A 27,542-nucleotide genomic window follows, 5' to 3' on the forward strand; every position below is an offset into this window, starting at 1 on the left:
GACTCCCAGGCTAGGCGTGCATTTCATGTGTGGGTAGTGTAGGGACAGGTCATCCATCTGTCTGGGACAGTATTAGCAGTATAAAGCGATTCTGGATGAGTGGGGCAAGAGCAGGGATATACCCACTTTCCTTGAAGCCTCCATGTTTGGGCACAGACCAGCCAGATCGCATCTCATCCCTGAAGACAGGCGCTGCCAGTGCATAAGAGAACTGCTGCTACACTGTTTGCTGCAACTTTCTGTGAGTGTGCCTGGTCGGGTTGACCTCCCACCGGAAGTTTGTACTTGTTTGAGCTACCATTACAATACAGTTCTGTTACTGTTACTACTGGACTCTGAGTGTTAATTGCCACCGCACCACACTACACCTGCTATCCACTAAGACACTTCTTTAGCACTGTCTACATTGTTTTTTTTTGTTTGTTTTTTACTTTATGAAGCTTGTGAATGACTTAGCAACTGTATTTGGGACATATTTAACTGTCATATAAGAGCCTTTAGTTCTACTTTAACCAAGCTAAAAAAAAAAAAAAAACAGTGCATGGAGAATGAAGTCTATCATTGTGTAATAATGTAACATTATTACTGTCTATTGTTGAGTTTCTGTCTCTTGAGATCTTTGAATCTTCTGTATATCTAACCCATGGGTAATTATTCCATTCACCATTGCCAGTTCTCAGCAATGGGCAGAAGAGGAAGCATGAATGGGCTGCTGTGCATTGGCAGAAATGGGAAAAAACACAAGATGGGAGCCAAGGTTGTTTTTGTGAAGATAACAATGAGAAATACCGCATGTCCCCAACAGATGTTACCGCCGCCCTGATGTACACGGAGCAGATGTTCCGGCACCAGTTCCCATGCTGGATGTTGGAGATTATTACAATAGACAGTTGTGTAGAATTAGCTGCTCAAAATAAAAAGCAGCCTTGGAGCCTTTTATTTCCAGGTCCCCAACTTGGTCAGTTCCCTTACAGCACACATTACGCTGCAAGTACAGAACTCATCGTGGACTAGACGGCAGTAATGTGCTGTTAAAGCTTTAATAGTAGCAGGAATGTGAAAATAAACCTTTAAGTTTAAATACCTTTGATTGGCTAAATATATTTTAGGGACAAGCTACCGAAGGTAATTTTAAGGTGGTGCAGAAGACCCTCTGTTACATCACATCTATGAGTTTGCTGGGCATCCCATTCCTCAACCAAGGTCATCAATGTCAATTTGGCACTCTTTGTGGCTATAATCCGTGACTACGTCCCTCTAGTGACGAAACGTTGGGAGGAATGACGTTCTGATGTCACCGCGTTGTACGCCAGACCCGGAAAATACGGGCTGCTGATGGTATTTTGATGGTATTTTATATGCCTTTTCTCACTTCTTCTTCTGTAAGTGTGCATTTTTATGTTACTTATTAAATTTTTAAGGGTTTTACGCTATGCTAGTCTCTTCCTTTTTTTTATGTGGTGCATCCTGGATTTCTATGTTGTTTGAGACATCTTCTATGAAATATTGAACCACACTGAGGGATTTTTGCTACCAATAGAGACCCCAGGCTGGGATATCAACCATATGCGCATATTGATCTCCTATAATTAGAGATGACATCCATCTGGTTAGCGGCAGTGTTATTTGGTGGAGGCACTATCCTGTCAGCACTTTTTCCTGGACTATTGGATTAGTTGAACACTGGGGATATTTAAGTTTATATGGACACTCTTTATTAGTAATTTTTATTATATTACCTTTTTTTTACCTTTGACGCTTTGTTAATGGTATTCCTAACGTTTTTGGTTTGTTCACACGGACTGCTATTTATTCACTTGATAATTCTCAGGTTTCTACCTAATTTAGGAATGAACCCCTTCTTGTTATCCTATTCAGGTCTCACAGACCTATTTACAGATATAATATAATTGTTTTCACCAGGGCTTTTTTTCTCAGAGCATAGGTGCAGGAACTCCCCCCTTCTGAATCCCCCATTGTCTACGCGCCCTACACTCCTCTGAGCACCGTCCCTTGGTCCTACCCCCTACCCACCTCCCAGTACTGTCCCAAGTATAATTTTGTGGTGCTAAATAATTTTGTTAGCTTCACACTTGACTTTCCTCGAAGCATACACAAGGGAGGGGAGAAGGAGCAGATCAGCTGTGTCTTTCTCATCATTCCGTGCGAGAAAGGAAGGAGGGGGAGAAAACTATCAATGCTGGCTCTGACGTCACTGGTTGCTAGATGTGAGGCAGCTCTAGCAACCAGTGGCCGGGAGTAGACTCAGGAGGAGGAGCTGGAGCCAGCAATACGGCGGTTCAGTCCATACCTGTCCCCTGCCTTCCCGTTTTTTAAATTGGGGGCACAGTATATTGTTGAGGGGAGCGAGCCATGGCCCCCTCTGCCCCCCCTAGTGACACCACTGCAGCACACCTAATGCCCCTACATACATTTAGTGGTGGAGGTGCAGGAACTGCGTTCCCCCACGTTCCTGCTGAAAAAAAGCCCTGGTTTTCAGTCAGTCAGTGTTTCATAATTTTAATTGATATTTATCTAGCACTTCATTATCACTAGTGTCACATTTTAGCTTACAACAGCGCAGCTCTTCCTTTGACCACACCCATATATATATTTATTTATTAGGGATGCACCGATTATCGGCGGCCGATACATATCGGCCAAAAATAGCATTTTTGGGTCCCTGCCGAAACACAGTAAAAATTGCCGATAATGAAGCTTTGGGTTGTACCATTTAGTTTACGAGAGGGGGGCAATGTTCTTATGTACACGCAGACTGCCAGACACACACTCTGGCCGCCAGACCTGTACATAGCGCGGGCAGTGGCACTGTACAAATTGTGTGCCGACTGCTGATCGCGCTCCACCGGTGTCCTCCTAGCTCCTATTTCCTGATTTTTGGACTCCCCCTACTCTTTGGACTCTCTTGGTATAGTCCAGCAGCGTGAGCCGCGTGACGTCACGGCCGGAGGCGAGGGAGGACTCGGAGCGCGCAGGGAGCTGTGTCGAAGCCTGTGAGCCTGTAATCACACTGCATGCCTAGGAGGAACCTAGCAGTGTACTAAAAGTAAGCAGCACAAAACCTCTAACCTTTATCCCTGTGTTCATGTTAAATGGCTAGTTCCGGGGGGGGGGGGGGGGGGGGGTAAGGGGTTAACTAACTGAGGTGCCATTTTTTTCACAGTGGCACAGTGAGGCTCGTTTGTGTGTTATTGAGCCATGCTTGCCTTATCTGACTACCAAAAAAAACATTAATTGCAGCCTCACTGTGCCATCACATACAGCCACTGTGCCATCACACGTCACCACTGTGCCCATCAAACGCAGCCACTGTGCCATCACATGCAGCCACTGTGCCATCACTTGCAGCCACTGTGCCATCACACGCAGCCACTGTGCCATCACACGCAGCCACTATGCCACTGCCAACACACGTCACCACTGTGCCCATCAAACGCAGCCACTGTGCCATCACATGCAGCCACTGTGCCAACACACGTCGCCACTGTGCCCATCAAACGTAGCCACTGTGCCCATCAAACACAGCCACTGTAACCATCTATTATTGCCACTGCCAGTTTGCCCCCACTGTGCCCATCAAACGCAGCCACTGTGCCATCACACGCAGCCACTATGCCACTGCCAACACACGTCGCCACTGTGCCCATCAAACGCTACCACTGTGCCATTAAACGCAGCCACTGTAACCATCAATTATTATTGCCACATCGATTGCCGCCAAAAAATTGAAATAAGGGGAAAACAAAGAAAATTCATTTTCAGTTTCGGTTTCGGACTGAATTTTTTTTTTATTTCGGTTTCGTTTCGGTTCTGAAATTTCCATTTCGGTGCATCCCTAATATATATATATATATATATATATATATATATATATATATATATATATTTGTTGAACATCACATTCCAAAACCGTGGGCATTAATATGGTATGTAATGCCCCACCTTTGCAGCTATAATAGCTTCCACTCTTATGGTAAGGCTTTCCACAGGATTTTGGCATGCGACTGTGTGGATTTTGGACCATTCAGCCAAAGGAGCATTTGTGAGGTCAGCAACCGATGTTGATCTGTCTCACAATCGGCATTCCAATTAATCCCAAAGGTGTTCAGTAGGGATGAGGTCAGGGCTCTGCAAGACACTCGAGTTCCTCCAAGCCACATGCAGCTAGCTTTGTGTAGAGGAGCACAGTCATATCAGAAAAAGTCCTACAATTTGCTAATAATTTGCTAATAAATAAAGAAGCTCATTATTGTCTTAATCTGTTTGTATGTTATATTGTTAACAGTATACTTCACTGATAACAGCTGAACTCATTAAACTTAAAGGGTATGATGCCCACATGTCCTCAAACATTTAGCCATAGTGTCAGGCCCAGATTTACTCCCTTTGCCGCCCCAAGGCCGGGTCCTTCAATGCCGCCCCCACACACACACACAAAAAAAATTGTGCGCAGTATACACTGCCTCAGTATTTTAACTGTATATTCTAGATCTGAAACTCCATGAACCAACCTGCTACTTGAGATGAGTTTGATTGACCTCTTAACTTCTCCCCAAAACAAATATCAAGGTTGCATTTTTTTAATACAATCAGCTGTGGGTCATTCACTACCCTGCAGCACATGTAAATTAGGGGGTTGGACACTGGTGATGTCATTGCCCTTATATGGACACAGGCCCATATTTATGACATTGATAAATGACATTGACTAAATATGGGCATGCATCAATATAACAGCACCAAGCTCATCTCTGCCTGCTACCCATTCTGGCCCTGTTCCTGACCCGTGTTGCTTCCTGGTACTTCTCCTGTTGCTGTATATGTGACATAAAACACTCTGTAAATACAGCAACCTATACATAACCCAATAAACCTGCATGAAATGTAGGAAAACAAAATATCTGATTAACTATGTACACAGAAGAAGTACCAGGAAGCAACACGGGTCAGGAACAGGACCAGAATGGGTAGCAGGCAGAGATGAGCTTGGTTCTGTTATATTACACTGTGTATAGGAGTGAGTGCAGCATCTCACCTGACACAGAAGGTCATATGGACACTTTCCTCTCCTTTCTTCTCCACAAGTCTTCCCACCAATCCTGTCAGGCTGTAAAATAAAAGGCCTTAAGCTCCTCAGGATGTAGCAGAGAGCGGCCCTCACACTGCGACCCCCCAACACTCACCTCCGGGGTGTGCGCCGTCCAATAAACCATTTGCCTGTTAAAATACACAAACATCTACCTCATATTCACAACGCTACATTCCTCACAGCCACAACCAAACCCTACAGTCAGCCGAAAGCCTGCCTACTTTCCCTGGGTACACCCAGCGCTTGGGACCAGCGAACGCCCACTAGCGCCAATGCTCGCTGTTATTGGTAGACGGTGACGTCTGTCTTTCAGGCACGCCTCCCTTAAGGGAATTTTGCTTTGAGTTTGGTAGCGCCATGCCGGTGGGCGTGGCATGGTATCACTAGAAGCTATTTTGGTAAGCGTTATTGGATGCGCTGGCTACTATGGTGTGTGTTGATTGGTCATGAGAACTGCTTGTCAGACACAGGCTGTCACTGGCGGTGTCATTAGTGTGTACGTTTAGCAATGGAGAATATAACAGTGCGTGATCTGTACTCACCACAACTTTGTTTTTGTTGCGAATGTGGCGCTGCCCCTGCACTCACTGCTGCCCTGAGGCCTGGCCTTGGTGGCCTTGTCTGGAATCTGGCCCTGCATAGTGTATCTACACATGTACAGTGCCTTGAAAAAGTGTTCATCCCCCTTGAAATTTTCCACATTTTGTCAAAAACGTAAAATTTATTTTATTGGGATTTTATGTGATAGACCAACACAAAGTGGCACATAATTGTGAAGTGAAAGGAAAATGATAAATGTTCAATAGACCCTGAGAAAGCATTTGACAGGGTAGACTGGGGATTTATGATGGACATACTTCAACATCTGGGAATGGGACCCAAGATTAGACATTGGATACAAAACCTGTACAGTAGACCAACGGTAATGGTCAAGGTTAATGGCAAGATGTTATCGCCCTATGAAATGCACAACGGGACTAGACAAGGGTGCCCGCTCTCGCCACTTCTATATGTACTAACGCTTGAACCTTTTCTGGCATCTTTGCGAAATAACCAAAATATAGAAGGGGCGAGAATAGGCGAAGAACAACATAAGGTAGCGGCCAACGCCGACGATATCTTAATGTACATAACCAACCCAAGGGTGACCTTGCCAAACATAGCTAAGGAAATAAAAAAGTACAGAGAACTTTCGAACTTCAAAATAAATCCTATAAAAACAGAAATTTTAAATATAGGGGTGGAGAAGAAAGAAGAACTTATGCGGAAAAAACAATATCCATTTACATGGATGAAAGGAGAGTTGACGTATCTTGGGGTTAAACTGACACCTACAGTACATGGCCTGTATCTTGCTAATTATATCCCCCTGCTAAATGAGATAAAAACAGACCTAAAAAAAGAACATAACAAGACCACTTTCATGGCCTTTCATAGGAAGGATAAACGCTTTTATAATGGCTATCCTCCCAAAAATAACATACATTCCAGATGTTACCCATAGACATCCCACAGAGTTTTTTTAAGACCATTAAAACAATGTTGATAAAATATATATGGAAAAACAAAAAAACGAGAGTAAACTTTTCAACATTAACAAATCGAAAAAAACACGGAGGATTAGCAGCACCGGATATAAATAGATATTACAAGGCCACGATTATTGAGCGAATGGTAGAATGGGGAAATAAACACAAAGGCCCAGATTCTCAAAGGACTTACGACGGCGCAACGCAATGTACGCCGTCGTAAGTCCTAATCTGGGCCGTCGTATCTATGCGACTGATTCTTAGAATCAGTTACGCATAGATATTCATTAGATCCGACAGGCGTAAGGCTCTTACGCTGTCGGATCTTCAGTGCAATTTTTTTTTTTTTGCCGCTAGGTGTCGCCTCCGTCGTTTTCCCCGTTGAGTATGCAAATTAGCAAAATACGCAAATTCCCGAACGTACGCGCGGTCGACGCAGTGAAGTTACGACGTTTACGTTAGATTTGCGCCGCGTAAAGTTGCCCCTGCTATATGAGGGGCAACCAATGTTAAGTATGGCCGTCGTTCCCGCGTCGAAATTTTAAAATTTACGTCTTTGGCATAAGTCGTCCGTGAATGGGGCTGGACGCCATTTCCGTTCACGTCGAAACCAATGACGTCCTTGCGACGTCATTTGGAGCAATGCACCCTGGGATATTTTCCGGACGGCGCATGCGCAGTACGTTCGGCGCGGGAACGCGCTTAATTTAAATGTTCCACGCCCCCTACCCGGCTAATTTGAATTAGGCGGGCTTGCGCCAGGTGATTTACGCTACGCCGCCGCAACTTTACAGGCAAGTCCTTTGTGAATAAAGCACTTGCCTGTAAAACTTGCGGCGGCGTAACGTAAATCAGATACGTTACGCCCGCACAGTTTTACGCCCATATACGAGAATCTGGGCCAAAGACAATGAAAAAAAATGGAATCGAATGGAAAATATTATAAGTAAAACAGCACTTCACAAAAATGTATGGATACCACGAAAGTATAGAGTGTTGGAGGTAGACACGCACGGATTAACAAAGAATGTTTTCAAAGTATGGGATTTAATACACAGACAGAATAAATAGACTTATAATTTACCCTTAATTTCACTCACGGAAACAAATTTTTTTATACCGGGGAAAGGGACCCGGTTGGGAGATAAAATGGGGGCAGCACAAATAAAGGACATCACAGAAGAGAGAAAGATAAAAACACTCTTGGAGATAAAAGAAAAAAACAGGTGGGATATCAACGAATGGGAATATCTACAACATCTGATAAATTCAATACCCTCACCCATAAGAGATGACAATAAATTACCTGTACTAGAAAAACTATGCTCTATGCAAACCCCAGTAAGGCATGTGATATCAAGAGTATATCGAATTCTGACAGAATCAGAGCTACAAGGAAAACCATATTTCATAGAGAAATAGGAAAAAGAAATAAACAAGAAATTTGAGGATCAACAAGTTGAAAGAATAATAGCATCCGTACATAACACCGCAACTGATATGAATACAATTGAAATGAACTACAAATGCATTTCGAGATGGCATAGGACACCTGAAGTGATTCATAAATATAATAAAGACAAAACCCCATTGTGTTGGAGAGAATGTGGACAGATTTGAACAACTACACACATATGGTGGGACTGTCCAAAGATAAAGGAATACTGGCAGGAAATTCGGGAATATGTGGAAGTAATAACTGGAGAAAAGATATCTAATAGTATACAAGCTTGTGTGTTCCATGAATCAAAAGAATCAAACATAAGATATAGGAAAACATTAATCCCACCATTAATAAATGCCGCAAAAGGATTCATACCCAAAAATTGGCAAAGTATAAAAAAAACAGATATAAAAGAATGGTTTGAAAGAGTGGAAAACTACAACAAAATGGAATATCTATGTAGTTGTGACGCGGGGCCAACCTAAAGTGGTTGTAAACCCACTTTTTTCACTTTTGCCTACAGGTAAGCCTATAATAAGGCTGAGGCCCCATACACACGAGAGGATTTATCCGCAGATACGGTCCAGCGGACCGTATCCGCGGATAAATCCTCTCGAGGATTTCAGAGGATTTCTATGCGATGGCGTGTACACACCATCGCATTGAAATCCGCGCTGAAATCCTCTGCCGATGACGTGTCGCGCCGTCGCCGCTATTATGACGCGGCGACGGGCGCGACGCTGTCATATAAGGAATTCCACGCATGCGTCAAATCATTACGACGCGTGCGGGGAATCCCTTTGGACGGATGGATCCGGTAAGTCTGTACAGACGAGCGGATCCATCCGTTGGAATGGATTCCAGCAGATGGATTTGTTGAGCATGTCAGCAAATATCCATCTGCTGGAAATCCATCCCAGGGGAGATTTATCCGCGGATAAATATCCGACGGAGTGTACACACCATAGGATATATCCGCAGAAACCCATTTGATGGGATTTATCTGCGGATAGATTCTATGGTGTGTATGGGGCCTTACCTGTAGATATAAAGAATATCTCCTAAACCTCTACAGTTTAGGAGATATTCCCCTCGCAATGTGCCGCTGATTGCAGCGGCGCATGCGCAGGGGGGATCCTCGGCTGAAGGGCCGGCCCCGCCGACCCATGCTGGAAAGGAAATCTCCCGCGCGCATGGAGACAGTGCAAAGACTTTAAATCATCGGAGGAATATGTGGAAAAAATAATAGAGGAATAAAGAGGAAGGAACAAACCATTAGGAGATAGGGGGGGGGAGCGGAGAGAGGGTTTTGTCTATAATCAAATTTGATACGTAAACTAATAGTAATTAAAAAAAGGGGGAAAAAAATAAAAAAATGAAGGAAGCAAAAGATAAATATATAAAATAATATACGGAAAACCACAAATGATGCAAAACCGAAGAAGAGACTATATTTATAAATTAATTAAATCACGAGCAAGTCTCTTGCTGTGGTAGAATCTGATGTGGTTTTAGAAAAAAAAAAAGATAAATGACATTGACTAAATATGGGCATGTATCAATATAACAACACCAAGCTCATCTCTGCCTGATACCCATTCTGGCCCTGTTCCTGACCCGTGTTGCTTCCTAGTACTTCTCCTGTTGCTGTATATGTGACATAAAACATACTGTAAATACAGCAACCTATACATAACCCAGTAAACTGCATGAAATGTAGGAAAACAAAATATCTGATTAACTATGTACACAGGAGAAGTACCGGGAAGCAACACGGGTCAGGAACAGGACCAGAATGGGTAGCAGGCAGAGATGAGCTTATTGCTGTTATATTACAGTGGGCCAGATTCAGGAACATCAGCTGATCTTTGGTCCGGCGCAGTGCATCTTTTTTACACTACGCCGGACCAGCGTGGAGAGGCAGGTAGGGTATTCACAAAGCACTTGTGCCTAACTTTGCACCGGCCTAACTTAATTTCCTCGGCGTAAGTGGAAGTGGGTGTGACCTTATGCAAATGATGTTCTGAACGTGGAGCAGTGATTTACGCCCGGCGTATCTTGAACGGAGCATGCTCAGTACGTTCGTTCCCTTCTGAGCATGCTCACAACTATGCCGGCCCAACTTACAGAGATACGCCGGCCCAACTTACGCCCAGCCGATGCAAATGTACATCCAGTTTTATTCCCCCCCCAGGGAAGGTACATTTGCTGTGAGATGGCTGCTCCCGTTCCCCACAGGCAGAGGAGGAAAAAAAACTTTAACACCCAGGAGATGTCAGCCCTCATAACAGCAATGGAGACTTATGACCAGGGCCGCCATCAGGGGGGTACAGGCAGTACACCTGTAAGGGGCCCGGGGGTCCCCAGGGGCCCAGATAGGAACCCCCCTTTTTTTAAAAAAAAAATATATATTTTTTTTAATATATTTGTAATTATATTTTTTTGATGGACAAGAAGGCCTGGCAGTCTCTGCTCTAATTCATTTCAAAGGTGTTCTATCGAGTTGAGGTAAGGACTCTGTGCAGGCCAGTCAAGTTCCTCCACCCCAAACTTGCTCATCCGTGTCTTTATGGACCTTGCTTTGTGCACTGGTGAGCAGTCATGTTGGAACAGGAAGGGGCCCTCCCCAAACTGTTCCCACAAAGTTGGGAGCATGAAATTGTCCAAAATGTCTTGGTATGCTGACGCCTTAAGAGTTCTCTTCAATGGAACTAAGGGGCCAACCCAACCCCTGAAAAACAACCCCCCACCATAATCCCCCCTTTCATCAAATGATTTGGACCAGTCCACAAAGCAAGGACCATAAAGACATAAATGAGTGAGTTTGGGGTGGAGGAACTGGACTAGCCTGCACAGAGTCCTGACCTCAACACCTTTGGGATCGAATATTCCGATGGACGTGTTTTGTCGTATAATCAAACTGTCTGTACGCTCCATCGGACAAAAGAGCAGAAAAACTACGTAGTTTCGTGAATGTTGGCTGAAAAAGTTCTGCCGTCTGTATGCAGAACAAGTTCACGGCCAGTGCCTTTCGGACAAAAAAATATATATATAATTATTATTATTATCATTATTATTATTATTATTATTAAAGGGCCCAGAGGTCCCGGATGGAAAGCCCCCTTTATTTGGTAATTTATTTTTATAAAAAAAAGGGGGGTTGCCATCTGGGGCCCTGGTGGCCTCCGGACCTTTAAGGGGGTTCCCATCCGGGCCATCCGGGCCCTCTCCAGCTGACTTGAGCAAGTCTGGTGCAAAGTTACCCCTGCTTTATAAAGGGTAACTTTCCGCTGCAAACCAGAGTTACACGCACCGGGAGTAGCCTGCGCCGGCAATTCGTAATTTGCTGAATCGGACCAACTCCCTCATTTGCATATTTAAAATAGAAAAACCAGGGCCGCGCTAGTTCAGACCAGCGTAAATGGGCGCCCACGCCGCACCGGCGTGGAAAGGTCCAAGCGAAAAAAAAAATCTACGTTACGGCGTAATATTGTTTGCTGAATACGGCGCGGAGATACGCCGGCGCAAATTGCCATTTACAGCGCAATCTCAGTCTACACCGGCGGAAATTGTTCCTGAATCTACCCCACTGTGTATAGGAGTGAGTGCAGCATCTCACCTGACACAGAAGGTCATATGGACACTTTCCTCTCCTCTCTTCTCCACAAGTCTTCCCACCAATCCTGTCAGGCTGTAATATAAAAGGCCTTGAGCCCCTCAGGATGTAGCAGAGAGCGGCCCTCACACTGTGACCCCCCAACACTCACCTCCGGGGAGTGCGCCGTCCAATAAATCATTTGTCTGTTACAATACACAAACATATACCTCATATTCACAACGCTACATTCCTCACAGCCACAACCAAACCCTACAGTCAGCCGAAACCCTGCCTACTTTCCCTGGGTACACCCAGCGCTTGGGACCAGCGAACGCCCACTAGCGCCAATGCTCGCTGCTATTGGTAGACGGTGACGTCTGTCTGCAGGCACGCTTCCCTTAAGGGAATTTTGCTTTGAGTTTGGTAGCGCCATGCCGGTGGGCGTGACATGGTATCGCTAGAAGCTATTTTGGTAAGCGTTGATTGGATGCGCTGGCTACTATGGTGTGTGTTTATTGGACATGAGAACTGCTTGTCAGACACAGGCTGTCACTGGCGGTGTCATTAGTGTGTACGTTTAGCAATGGAGAATATAACAGTGCGTGATCTGTACTCACCACAACTTTGTTTTTGTTGCGAATGTGGCACCGCCCCTGCACTCACTGCCACCCCGAGGCCTGTCTGGAATCCGGCCCTGCATAGTGTGTCTACACATGTACAGTGCCTTAAAAAAGTGTTCATCCCCCTTGAAATTTTCCACATTTTGTCAAAAATGTAAAATGTATTTTATTGGGATTTTATGTGATAGACCAACACAAAGTGGCACATAATTGTGAAGTGAAAGGAAAATTATAAATGTTTTTTTATTTTTTTTATCAAAAATATATGTGAAAAGTGTGGTTAGCATTTGTATTCAGCCCCCCTGAATCAATACTTTGTAGAACTGCTTTTCACTGCAATTACAGCTGCAATTCTTTTTGGGGATGTCTCTACCAGCTTTACACATATAGGGCCAAATTCTCAAAAAAGCTGCCTAACTTAACTTTCAGCAGTTAAAGCGGGGGTTCACCCTGTTAAAAAAAAAAAAATGTTTTTTTTTATTAGACCATTACATTCGGCATCGTAGCGCGAGCTACGGTATGCCGGTCTTACATTTTTTATCCCCGTACTCACTGTGCTATGGCTCATTGAAGATTCCGGGGAATGGGCGTTCCTATGGTGAGAGAAGGTGATTGACGGCCGGCCCTGGCACGTCACGCTTCTCCGGAAATAGCCGAAATAGGCTTGGCTATTCACGGCGCCTGCGCATAGCCTGTGCGCAGGCGCCGTGAAGAGCCGAGACCTACTCCGGCTGTCTTCGGGGAGCGTGACGTGCCAGAGCCGGCCGTCAATCATCCTCCCTCTCCATAGGCACGCCCATTCCCCCCGGGAGTCGGATTCTTCAATCATCGATAGCACAGTGAGTACGGGGATTAAAAATTTAAGACCGGCATACCGTAGCTCGCGCTACGATGCCGAATGTAATGGTCTAATGATGTGAAGGAGGGTGAACCACCGCTTTAAGTTACACAGGCGTTACATTTCTACCTAAGTGCCCGATCTTCAAAGCACTTACCTAGAAATTACACGCCGTGTAACTTAAGTGCCTCCGTCGCAAGGCGGTCCTCCTCTCCGGGGGGCGATTACAATTTAAATGAGGCGCGCTCCCGCGCCGGCCGTACTGCGCATGCGTGTGACGTAATTTTCCCGACGTGCAGCGCGCGAACGTAATTTACGCCGGGCTTTGTGGATTGCGGCGGGACAATAAAGTTGCGACGGGTGAAAAAAAAACTACGCGCCGGGAAAAAAAAATAAAAAAATGACAGCGTCGCTCGGCATGCATTCCTGAGAGGGAGAACTCCATGCCAATTTTCAAAGAAAAAAACGGCATGGGTTCCCCCCCAGGAGCATACCAGGCCCTTAGGTCTGGTATGGGTTGTAAGGAGACCCCCCCTACGCCGAAAATTACAATCCATACCAGACCCGTGGGTAGGCACCCACCACGTGGGTACCTACCGGAGCATGATGGGACGGTGAGGCCTATATAAATGGGATGCAAGGCGCGCTTCCATCATTGCAGTGAGAAGAGGCGTCGAGTCAACATCGGAAGAAGGGAGAAGAAGAGAAGAGAAGAAGATGACGTCACAGAAGACCGCGCTGGCTGCCTGCTAGTAATTGAGCCAACACACGAAGATAGCAGGCAGCCAGTGCTGAAGGAGAAGGCACCGGACAGCTGGAGAAGAACCGGGGTGCGCCGAGTCAACAGCGGAGAGCGGCGAAGATAGAAGAAGACCCCCGGAGAGCGGAGAAGACCACCGGAGAGCGGAGAAGACCCCCGGAGAGCGGAAGAAGAAGCCCTCCCTGGTATTAGAGCTAAAGAAGACAGGGGGGGCCTCCGGAGCAGACTAATAAATGATTTTAAAAACCCTTGTGTTGTGTGTTTAATAACTATCACTTTTCCTCCAGGTGAATGGGTAGGGGTACGATGTACCCCATATCCATTCACTTAGGGTGGGGGGCCGGTATCTGGGGGCCCCCTTATTTGAGGGGACTCCCAGATTCCGATAAGCCCCCGCCCGCAGACCCCGACAACCAACGGCCAGGGTTGTCGGGAAGAGGTCCTGTCCTCATCAACATGGGGACAGGGTGCTCTGGGGTGGGGGGGCCCGCAGTGCGCCCCCCTGCCCCAGAGCACCCAACCCCCCCATGTTGAGGGCATGCGGCCTGGTACGGCTCAGGAGGGGGGGGGGCGCACGCTCGTCCCCACTCCCATTCCTGGCCGGCCGGGTAGCGTGCTTTGGATACGGGTCTGGTATGGATTGTAGGGGGACCCCCTACGTCGATTTTTCGGCGTAGGGGGGGTCTCCTTACAACCCATACCAGACCTAAGGGCCTGGTATGCTCCTGGGGGGGGGGAACCCATGCCGGTTTTGATTTTACAAATTGCCGTGGAGTTCTCCCTCAGGAATGCATACCAAATGCCGTCGCTTGAATGGGCTTTTACATGGTGTTACTATCTTTCCACATTGTAAAACCAGCCCTAGTTTTGCGCAAGCAAATCGGAACTTAAGCAGAAATCACAATGCTTAAAAGCTTTGTGGATCTGCTTAAGTCCTCATTTGCATACTCAAAGCGGCATTTCAATGAGAAATGCCCCCAGCGGCGGATGCGGTACTGCATCCTAAGATCTGACAGTGTAAGTGTCTTACAGATGTCAGATCTTCTGCCTAACTTTGGAAAAAGCCTTTTGAGGATCGTTTCCAAAGTTAGGCACAGAGATACGCAGGCTGAACAGCAGTTCCGCCTGCGTATCTCTTTTGAGAATTTGGCCCATAGAGAGTAAATGTTTTGCCTATTCTTCTGTGCAAAATAGCTCAAGCTCTGTCAGATTGGATGGAGAGCGTCTGTGAACAGCAATTTTCAATCCTTGCCACAGATTCTCAATTGGATTTAGGTCAGAACTTTGACTGGGCCATTCTAATATATGAATATGATTTGATCTAAACCATTCCAATGTAGCTCTGGCTGTATGTTTAGGGTCGTTGTCCTGCTGGAAAGTGAACTTCTTCCCCAGTCACAAGTCTTTTGCAGACAGTAACAGGTTTTCTTCCAATATTGCCCTGTATTTGGCTCCATCCATCATCCAATCAACTCTGACCAGCTTCCCTGTCCCTGCTGAAGAAAAGCATCCCCACAACATGATGCTGCCACCACCATGTTTCACGGTGAGGATGGTGTGTTCAGGGTGATGTGCAGTGTTCTTTTTCTGCCACACATAACGTTTTGCTTTTAGGCCAAAGAGTTCAATTTTGGTCTCATCTGACCAGAGCACCTTCTTCCACATGTTTGCTGTGTCCCTCATATGGCTTCTCACAAACCGCAAATGGGACTTCTTATGGCTTTCTTTCAACAATGGCTTTCTTCGTGCTACTCTTCTATAGAGGCCCAATTTGTGGAGTGCAGGACTAATAGTTGTCTTGTGGACAGATTCTCCCATCTGAGCTGTGGATCTCTGCAGCTCCTCCAGGGTTGCCGTGGGCCTCTTCTCTGATTAATGTTCTCCTTGCCTGGCCTGTCAGTTTAGGTGGACGGCCATGTCTTGGTAGGTTTGCAGTTGTGCCATACTCTTTCCATTTTCGGATGATGGATTGAACAGTGCTCTGTGAGATGTTCAAAGCTTGGGATATTTTTTTATAGCCTAACCTGCTTTAAACTTCTCCACAACTTTATCCCTGACCTGTCTGGTGTGTTCCTTGGCCCTCATGATGCTGTTTGTTTACTAAGGTTTGCTAACAAACCTCTGAGGGCTTAACAGAACAGCTGTATTTATACTGAGATTACTTATAAACAGGAGGACTCTATTTACTAATTAGGTGACTTCTTAAGACAATTGATTCCACTAGATTTTAGTTAGGGGTATCAGAGTAAAGGGGGCTGAATATAAATGCACGCCACACTTTTCAGATATTTATTTGTAAAAAAATGTTGAAAATAATTTATCATTTTTCTTTCACTTCACAATTATGTGCCACTTTGTGTTGGGCTATCACATAAAATCCCAATAAAATACTTTTACGTTTTTGGTTGTAACATGACAAAATGTGGAAAATTTCAAGGGGGGTGAATACTTTTTCAAGGCACTGTATAAAGATAAAACTTCTTCTGTGACAAAAACTATCTTAAATTGGTATTTTGGGAAATTTGGGAAAAGTAGATGATGCAGTCTGGCAAGAGCTGTTGTAATATGTCCGAGTCACGGCACCAATGTAGTGATTTAGTTTTTCGATGATAATGAAATAATTATCAATTATTAATAATTGATTGCATATTGATAATATAATTATGAATGTAGTGATATAGTTTAGTGAGTGGGTCATTATTTAGTTATTATTATAATGATGTGAGTAATTTCCAGCAGCAACCCGATTCTTCCAGAGAGATGCATTTATTGAAACTTCAGACAGAACAAAGTCCATAAGATACAGTACTTGCAACAGATAACAAAATCCAACAAACAGTAGCCTTCAGAATCCCATTTGTACTGGACTATACCTACACCTGTGCCTTCATCTTCATGGAGAATGACAGGGACTGAATGCCAGCTTATACCCCCTATACACCAAAGGGCTAAACAGTTCGATTGGCCGTTTTCATTAGGCCTTTGATCTGCGTCTGTCTTTCAAATTGACAGATAATGACCTCTAGCTATAAACAGCTGCAGTCATAAACTGCCCTAATCTGCATTCTTGCATATTAACATCAACATAGCACAGAGTCATCAGCTGCCCCTTTGATATGTTAAAATTGAGTTGGCTTGGACAACTCAACCATTGTCAACTGAATTCTGTCCTGGTCAATATTGTACTGTATGTATATGTATACATATATATGATAATATCCTACATAAATCGGCCAACATATTACAACAATAGCATTTACATTTTAGTTTATGTTAGTCCCCCCATAACATACATAGCTTTACAACCCGTGGATACTACCTGTAGATTTCTTGATTTCCCACTTCCTTTAAAAATGTGACAACGCTGCACTTTCTGCAGCGAAAACAAAACAAATTACAATACAATTAACTTTACCGGTCCAGGGATCCAGCGCTATCCACACCTGAACCAGTTCTTCCCTGGCATGTTTACTAAGGAAGCCGGCTGTGACTCCTTGTGGCTTTACAGTCAGGTTCCTGCTGTACACGTGCAGGTCGCACTGCGCTTTGTGATTGGTGTCGCAGCCTTCTGGGACCTGTAATGTGTTCAAGAAGGTTGCAGGTGGGGTGGGACTTATGCCCTGTACACACGATCGGTCAATCCGATGAGAGCGCTCTGATGGATTTTTCCATCAGTTAACCGATGAAGCTGACTGATGGTCAGTCGTGCCTACACACCATCGGTTAAAAAAACGATTGTGTCAGAACGCGGTCGCGTAAACCACGTACGACGGCACTATAAAGGGGAAGTTCAAATCCAATGGCGCCACCCTTGGGGCTGCTTTAGCTGATTTTGTGTTAGTAAAAAACGATTCACGCTTTTTTGTCTGTTACAGCGTGATGAATGTGCTATCTCCATAACAAACGCTAGTTTTACCAGAACGAGCGCTCCCGTACCCTAATTTAATCTGAGCATGCGTGGATTTTTAACCGATGGACGTGCCTACAAACGATCGTTTTTTTTCTATCAGTTAGGTATCCATCGGTTAATTTTAAAACAAGTTTCAAATTTTTTAACCGATGGATAAATAACCGATGGGGCCCACACACGATCGGTTTGGTCTGATGAAAATGGTCCATCAGAACGTTCTCATCGGATTGACCGATCGTGTGTACGCGGCATTATGCTCTAATCACCAAGGCAATCAGAGTGGAAGTGGAAGCAGGTACCTTCAATAACTAGGTACCTGCTCCCCCCAACCCCAAAGAAACCCCCAAGACTGGAAGAAGTAGAACTTCACTTTTAGGGGGAATTTCTGCTGTAACCCAATCACTGACATCTTCTATAAACTTTTATCAAAAGAATACCTAGTGGAATCTGGAAATAGAGGATATAATTAATACGGCGTATGATATTCAAATTCCTCTCACCCCACTTATTTGTGTGTTGGGTGGGCTGAGTCTCTTGGAAGAATATCTTTTAAAATATTGGCTTTTAACCGCCTCCTGTTTTTGGCAAAAATATTATTGGCTAGGAAACAGCTTTCCCCAGCATCTCCCACAGCGGATGGTTGGATTAAAGAGATGAATATCCCTCTCTTTTGGGAAAAATGTATGTACCAAAAGAGAGGATATCCAATTTGAAAAAATATGACTTGCATGGTTAAACACATCTCAGGTTGCCCCCCAATGGAATGTATTCAAGATAGGTTACTATGGTAATATATTAATATAATTATATCTTGTGTGACCTTTAGTCAGTGGTTGCCGATGACCTTTAGTCAGTGGTTGCCGCATTCTCGCCCCTCTTTTTGGAGTAGAGTAGAGTAGAGGGAGGCCCATTCAAAATGAATTGTGCTGATTTTAAAATGCGCCACAAAGACACGCAAAAAAAAACCCATTACGTGGCAACATCGCTTGGTGTGAACAGAGCCTTCCATGTAATTCTAAAGAATCATTACAATGTTTCCATTTGAGCTAAATAGGGTCCATCCACCTCTATTTATTGGTCTCCCTCTAGTGGTCATACCTAATATCAATTGTATTTAAAGTGGAGGTTCACCCGGATATAAAAAATTTTAACCTTAGATTCCTGCTCATTTTGTGGGACTGGGCGTTCCTATTTTGATTGACAGTCTTCCGACAGGCTTCCGACGGTCGCATCCATCGCGTCACGATTTTCCGAAAGTAGCCGAAACGTCGGTGCGCAGGCGCAGTATAGAGCCGCACCGACGTTCGACTTCTTTCGGCTACTCGTGACGCGATGTATGCGACCGTCGTAAGTCTGTCAATCAAAATAGGAACGCCCAGTCCCGAAGACCATACACGGAAGCGGCGGAGAAGATCGCTCTCTACAACGGTAAGTACAGCTTCGATTTTAAAACTAGCCGATTCCCCTAGACAAAATGAGCATCAATCTAAGGGTAAAAAATGTTTTATGGGTGAACTCCCGCTTTAACAACTTGAGCTCCAGAAGATTTTACCCCTTTCATGACCAGGCCATTTTTTGCTATTAAGCATTGTGTTACTTTAACCGGTAATTAAGTGGTCATGCAAGCTGTAGCCAAACAACATTTATATCATTTTTTTTTTAATACAAATAGAGCTTTCTTTTGATGCTATTTGATCACCACTGTTTTTTTTCTTTTTTTTTCTCTCCGCAATAAATGAAAAAGTCAGAGAATTTTGAAAGAAAAACAATATTTTTTACTTTCTGCTACAAAATATACCCAATAAAATATATAACAAACAAAATCGAATTTCTTCATAAATTTTGGTCAAAATGTATTCTAGGCTTGTGCAATTTGTTTCGTAACGAATCGAAATTCGGACGAATTTAGCAACTTTCGCAGGTTCGGAAGCATTCGAATTTCCGAACAAAGCAATTACGAATAAAACAGAATCCGAAATAAATGATATCGCAAATAGCGAATGCCTGAATGCCTTCGGCATAATTAGTTGTTGCGTTAATGTGGCCTAATTCAACAGCAAGTCGACTTGTTGTGATCCCAACCACACATCCAACAATAACACTCTCTGCTCCTCTCTCACCGTGCTGAACTCCCTCTCAAAATGGTGTACAGGGGCGGAGGCTATAGCCGCATGTCAAAAAATGAAAGTAAAATATGAGATTTCCAATCGTTACAAATAACCACAATGTGTTTAGAAAAGTACAAATCCATTTGAAGCACGTTAGGCAGCGCCATTGTGAGAGAGACACCGAAAATTACGAATCAACGGACCAAATAAAAAGTTACGAATCCATGAAAAACAATGTACTCTACCGAAAGTACGAATTATAAATTAACTAAAAATAAGGCTTACATTAATACGACTCATTCCGATTCAACGAAAAATTACCCTTGCGAAAATATGAATTAGTCCGAACACGAAAAATCCCGTTTAGCAAAATTACGAATGATTACAAATCAACAGGACAGAAAAGAAACTAAACAAATGTTTTCGTTGTGCACAAGTCTAATGTATTCTGCTACATATTTTTGATTAAAAAAAATCCAGATAAGCGTATAACAATTTGTTATGTTATATATACTGAATACATTTTTTTTTTTTATACTACTAATGGTGGTGATCAGCGGCTTATAATGGAACTGCGGTGGGCAATACAAAACTAACTGACACTGGGGGGGGGGGGGAACTAACTGCCACTTACATCACCAAGTCACATTAACCATTTCAGCTCTGGAACATTTAGGGGTGTACTCACTTTTGTTGCCAGCGGTTTAGACATTAATGACTGTGTTGAGTTATTTTGAGGGGACAGCAAATGTACACTGTTATACAAGCTGTACACTCACTACTTTACATTGTAGCAAAGTGTAATTTCTTCAGTGTTGTCACATGAAAAGTTAGAATAAAATATTTACAAAAATGTGTGTTGTGTGCTCACTTTTGTGAGATAATGTATATATGTGAACCAGTGTACAGCGGCTGCCCCGTAGCAGTAAAACTGCTATAGGGCAGCCGTGAAGTGGTTAATACAGTAATCGGTGATAATACTATACACTGTCACTGTACTAATAACTGGCTGGGAAGGGGTTAACATCTAGGATGATCAATGGTCCTATTTAACATCTAGGATGATTAAATGTGTGCCTAACAATGTGTGATATGTGCTGATTTTAACTTTGTTTCTTTTCCCTGCTTTTCATGGATGAGAAGAGAGAGATTGCTCTCTCTGTGCAGAGCCATGTATTGATTGTCAAGACAAGGCTCTGGGCTGTAATTGCATGCAGCCGAACGGCAGACAGGCTCCCACTGTGCACAATCACAGCGGGCAGGGCTGCCATCAGGGGGATACAGGCAGTACACCTGTAAGGGTCCCGGTGGTCCCCAAGGGCCCAGATGGCATCCCCTTTTTTTTTATTATTTTTTTTTTTTTCGACAGCACCCAAAGCCCCCCCGACCTCTAAGGGGCCCGGATGGCATCCCCCTTTTTTTTTTTTATTATTATTTTTTTGTCAGCACCCAAAGCCCCCCCCCCGACCTTAATTGGTGGCGGCAGCCCCCCCAGCTTCTAGATTCGCGGTTGCGCCCACCGCTTCTTAACTTGCGACACTCCCCCCCGCTTCTCTATTTGCGGCGGCAGCACCCCCCGGTTCTCTGCTCCAGGGGGCCCATGCCTGAAGCTGTGTAAGGGGCCCCAAAATTCCTAATGGCGGCCATGCGCACAGCATAAACCTGGAAGCAGGCAGCAACATACAGGTAAATCACTTTGCGTGTTTGGGCCGCTAATCCGCAGTACATTGCAGCTGGGTGGTATAATAAGTAGTTAATAAATGAAATGTTTGTTGCTGTTGAGGAATAGCATTGTCGCAAGAGCAGCAGCAATTTCATATGTTCACTGCAAGAGTAGGTTTTGGAATGGGAGAAGCACTATAACAAGCACATGAGTTGCATACTGCAAATAAATTTCACACTGTGGCAGGACTAATGGTCGCAATGGAGGTGGCTTTTTTCTTTCAAACGATGCAGCAATGCTGTATCCTGGCCTAGGCCAACAAGGCCCAGGCCTAGGGCAGCACTTTGCAGGGGGGCAGCACGGACAGTGTCCCCGCCGGCTTGGAGTTTAGCGCCCCCATAAATCGGCCGCACTGCTTCCAGTATGTGGGCGGTTGGCATTCTGCAACTGTGGGGGGGGGGGGGGTGGGGATGTGTCGCTTCTAATTTTTTACCATCCCTGTCCCATTGCAGAGATTTCCCTTTACTTCCTGTCCCATAGCCAAACAGGAAGTGAGAGGAAATCTATGCAAATTAAGGGAATCCATTGTCTCCCCCCCGCCCCCAGGCCATCAGAACTAGTGTCCCCACTTGAAAATTTCAGGGTGGGTCTTAAACCTCAAGGGGTGTGGCCTTGACAGGAAGGGGTGGGACATATTTTAATTAGGGGGTGCACGAGTTTAGTCAGGCCTAGGGCAGCACAAAACCTAAATACACCCCTGCGATGCAGTGGCGTGCTACGAACCAGAATAGATGGCTAATAACAAGTGAATGGCTTGCTTTTTAGCATTCTCAAAAAAAGAAAAAATAACACTGTATCAACATAAAAAATAAAATAAAACACTAAAGGAATGAAAAAAGCAAAAAAAAAAATTATAAAAACTATAGAAGGCATAGTAACTAAAAGTGACCACTGACCTAGAATCGATCTTAAAATAAAATGAAAGAAAATGAAATGAAAGACAAAAGCCCCAATAATTAGAAGCAATGCAGCAAAGGGGTTGATTGCCCAAAGAGCTAGCAATCAAGGAAAAAGTACAGTTTCCTAACTGACTCTAATCTCTCCCTGTGCAGCTTGTCAGCTTTCTCTACAAGTTTCCAGTTCACAGAGTATGGCTGCCAGTGGCGGCTGGTGCGTTCTTTTTTGGGGTGCGGCAAACAAGCAACACCCCCCCCCCCTCAGCGGTGTGGCACAGCACCCCCGCCCCCCCGTGGACCGGCCCAGAACTTACCCGCTTGCGTGGCGGGTCTGTGGTATCCTCTCCTGGAGTGCGGGTAGCGATAGCTCCGGTGTCCGCTTCTCCAACTTCCTCTGCCGTCTGTCTTCCACCAAAGCTCTAGGCATCCAAAAGGACCGCCTGACGCTTTGGCCAATCGGGAAACTGGTCTCACAGACCTGCCTCCTGATTGGCGGGGAGGAACTTTAGTGTGATAATAGAAAAAAATGTATGCGCTATGGTTACACAGGTGGGTGGGCTCGGAGCGCAATGCTTTGAGCTCTGAGCTCAGCCTTTTTTAAAGGGGTTGTAAAGGTAAAAAAAAAAAGAATTCCCTAAATAGCTTCCTTTACCTTAGTGCAGTCCTCCTTCACTTACCTCATCCTTCCATTTTGCTTTTAAATGTCTTTATTTCTTCTGAGAAATCCTCACTTCCTGTTCTTCTGTCTGTAACTCCACACAGTAATGTGAGGCTTTCTCCCTGGTGTGGAGAAAGCCTCTTGAGGGGGCGAGCAGGAGGGTCAGGACACTCTCTACTTTGCAGATAGAGAAAGGAGCTGTGTGTTAGTGGGCGTCCTGACACTCCTGCTCGCCCCCTCCCCCCTCAAGGTAAAGGAAGCTATTTAGGGAAAAAAATCCTTTACAACCCCTTAAAAGCCTATTAGGGCCTCTGCTTCAAAAACACCCCCACCCCCCACATTGGAATCCATGGTCCGGCATCACTCATATGTAGATCAGGGGGCCGGACGCATGTATAGGGGAGGGGGCGCCCGTGTGCCCTCTATGGATGGCTGCTCTTTTCCCCCCTTTTATAGTGGTGGTGTTTGATTAACCAAAAGCCCCCTTATTGGCCTTTCTCAAGTTCAAAAATTTTCTGGGACCATAAATTTCACACCTGTACAATTCTCAAACTCATAGGAACCAAGGGGCAGATTCTCGTAGATCGCCGCATCTCTGCGGCGGCGTAACGTATCTCATTTACGTTACGCCGCCGCAAGTTTTACGGGCAAGTGCTTGATTCACAAAGCACTTGCCTGTAAAGTTGTTGCGGCATAGCGTAAATCCCCCGGTGCAAGCCCGCCTAATTCAAATGATCCGGGTAGGGGGCGTGGATCATTTAAATTAGGCGCGTTCCTGCGCCGAACGTACTGCGCATGCGCCGTCCCCAAAATTTCCCGACGTGCATTGCGCTAAATGACGTCGCAAGGACGTCATTGGTTTTGACGTGAACGTAAATGGCGTCCAGCCCCATTCACGGACGACTTACGCAAACAACGTACATTTTTTAATTTCGACGCGGGAACGACGGCCATACTTAACATTGGTTGCCCCTCATATAGCAGGGGCAACTTTACGCGTCGCAAATCTAACGTAAACGTTGTATCTTCACTGCGTCGACCGCGCGTACATTCGGGAATTCGTGTATTTTGCTAATTTGCATACTCGAACGGGAAAACGACGGAGGCGACACCTAGCGGCGAAAAAAAAATTGCAGTTAAGATCCGACAGCGTAAGAGCCTTACGGCTGTCGGATCTAATGGTTATCTATGCATAACTGATTCTAAGGCCCCGTACACACGAGAGGATCCATCGGCTGGAATTGATCCGCGGACCGGCTCCAGCGGATAGATCCCCTGGTGTGTACAATCCAGCGGATCTGTTTCCGCTGATTTTTATCCCCTGGGATGGATTTCCAGCGGATAAAAATTTGAAGACATGCTTTCAAATCTATCCGCTTGAATCCATCCCAACGAATTGATCCGCTGGTCTGTACAGACTCACCGGATCAATCCGTCCGAATGAATCCCCCGCATGCGTCGTAATGATTCGACGCATGCGTGGAATTCCTTATATGACAGCGTCGCGCACGTCGCCGCGTCATCATCGCGGCGACGGCGCGGCACGTCATCGCGATGGGATTTCGGCGCGGATTTCGATCCGATGGTGAGTACACTCCATCGGATCAAAATCCTCGCAAATACTCGAGAGGATTTACCTGCTGAAACGGTCCGGTGGACCGTATCCGCGGATAAATCCTCTCGTGTGTACGGGGCCTAAGAATCAGTCGCATAGATACGACGGCCCAGATTAGGACTTACGACGGCGCACATGGCGTTGCGCCGTCGTAAGCCCTTTCAGAATCTGGCCCCAAGAACCCAATCCCCATGCTAGAGAACAATGATGTGCAACTCATGCAGACGTGAAAGCATGTGTATAGGAAATAGATGGAAGAGACCTGGAGGAGATCAGCAGCATTGAGATGTAACAAAGCATGAAAAAAAGGCGATATAAGTATTTTATGTGCTTTAGCAAACTAAATATTATCCAGATCAGGTTTACATAAGGCACCCTTCATGACTGGAATATAAAACGCATCCTGTTTTTCATATAGGCTTCCATGGAACCACCACTACGGCGGCTGGAATGAGATGGGAGATTTGCAGATGTCTCTGGGGACAGTCGGCGTGACCTGACAGGGCAATGAATATTTAGACTCGGCGCTGCATGAAATTGAGAGCAGAAGAGAGAAACCAGGAACTTCTCAAGGACACACATGAGAAAAAGAAGCTGCAGAATTCGGCTGGAACAACAGGCGGCATTAAATCGCTAACTCGGGGAACGGGTTTGACACCTACAAGGATTTACTGTGTGATCGTGATCCAGGAAACAAGGAAATGTGAGGAAAAAATGTAGAGCTTCTTTTAATTTTTTTTTTTTTTCGGATATTGTCGTTTTAGTTTGTAATTTCTGTAAAGTTTACCTGAATCATTTTAACACCATTTCCTTATTCAACGTGTCTACTGTGCCATGCTTTATACTGGTTATATTTCTTTCAACGAGTGGAAGTTGCTGCTTCTTGTAGATGTCAGCAGGGATGGACTGGCCATCAGGACTACCGGGAGATTCCCGGTGGGCCGATGGCTCAGTGGGCCGGCTTCAGTGACAGCGGACCGCCGCCCCTCTCCGCCTTTCTGTTTCTCTCTCCCCGCAGCACTCACCTCTTCTCCCTCCCCGCAGCGCTCACCTAGGGGGGAACAGAGAAGCATGTGGGGGAACAGAGAAGCAGGGGGAGGACCAGAGGAGCAGAAGGGACAACAGAGGAGCATGGGGGGGACCAAAAGGAGCACAGGGGAGGGGCAGACAGCTGACTCAACAGCTATGGCCTGGGAGTTTCTCATTTCTGCCTAATCTTGTCCCATGGGGGGGGCATCGAACTGATTCTTTGCCCCGGGTAGAATAATGATGAGCTTCCCAGTTGGTACTGCCTATAAGAGTACCAGTACCAACCATTCTACTGTAATAAAGTTGGGTGGCCATCGGGGTAGGCCGTCCGGGGGGGGGGGGGTGGTGAGTTTGTCCGGCCGCCATTGGAAGAGACCTGTCAATTGGGCCAGTCTGGATGAAGTCCAGGACCAAATTGTTGTCCCAGTCCAGCCCTGGGTGTCAGGTAGTGCAGTCAGTACCCTTGGCGAATGTGAGAAGATCAAAAATGTGAGATGTGAGAAGATCAAAAATGAAGCACAGCAGAGGGATGCGACATTCTAGGGAAGGGACAAGCCATCCTATTTTGTCCTTATTATGAGACTTTTCAGGGACCAAAATAATCAATATGGGTCAGGGCCTGCATTACATCATATTTGCCAACTGTCCCGGATTCGCTGGGACAGTCGCGGTTTTTACTATGCTGTCCCGGGATGGCCATGTCCCAGGCAGCATCCTGGAACCTGCACTGTGCCACCCAGATCCCAGTATTGTACTCTCCTGATCCCACTCCCCTCCCCCCCCCCCCTGTACTGAGCCCTTCTGCCTCCACTCTGTACTGTGCCCTTTGAGTTGATCAGTGTTTGAATTATGGCATGTTTTCTTATTGTTTAAATTATATTTTATTGGAATAACTACAGTATATGTTTAAGCTATTTATTTTTGATTTTTGAGAGTAGGTGTGTAATTTGGAGCAGGCTGGTATGGGCCTCAGTGCATTACTCTGGCCAGGGCCCCATAAGATGGCCCTGTGGTCAGTCACACCTATATGAGCTTGTTGAACAATCCAAAACCATGGATGGTAGGGACATGCCCTCCGAATACATTTTTGTATCATACAGAAGACCTTTTCTGTTTCTGTTTGTTTCAGATTGCTGCTGAAGATGTCAATCATATTCACATACACTATTTGGCCACCAATTTGTGGATACATGACCATCACACCTATATGAGCTTGTTGAACAATCCAAAACCATGGATGGTAGGGACATGCCCTCCGAATATATTTTTGAATCATACAGAAGACCTTTTCTGTTTCTGTTTATTTCAGATTGCTGCTGAAGTTGTCAATCATATTCACATACACTATCTGGCCACCAATTTGTGGATACATGACCATCACACCTATATGAGCTTGTTGGGTATCCATTCCAAAACCATGGGCATTGATATTGATGTGGCTTCCTTTGTGGCTACAACAGGCTTGGTGAGCTTTCGGTCAAAACAGCATTGTGAGGTCAGATACTGATGTTGGATAAGAAAACTTGGTTCGCAAGCATCATTTGAATTCATCTTAAAGGTGTTCAGTAGGGATGAGCCGAACACCCCCCCCCCCCCCATTCGTTTCGCACCAGAACCAACGAACGGACTGATCGTTCGCACAAACTTTTAGAACCCCATTGACGTCTAACGTTCGAATTCGTTCGAATTCAAATATGCTCATTT

General features: G+C 45.2%; 1 protein-coding gene across 2 annotated transcripts in view; it reads right to left on the reverse strand.

Moving 5' to 3' along the window:
• DLG2 (discs large MAGUK scaffold protein 2) overlaps positions 1-27,542 on the reverse strand; it is a 2,211,856-nt gene that overhangs the window by 2,068,612 nt on the left and 115,702 nt on the right. The window lies entirely within an intron of this gene.

The sequence above is a fragment of the Rana temporaria genome, chromosome 2, assembly GCF_905171775.1.
Source record: "Rana temporaria chromosome 2, aRanTem1.1, whole genome shotgun sequence".
Lineage (NCBI taxonomy): Eukaryota > Metazoa > Chordata > Amphibia > Anura > Ranidae > Rana > Rana temporaria.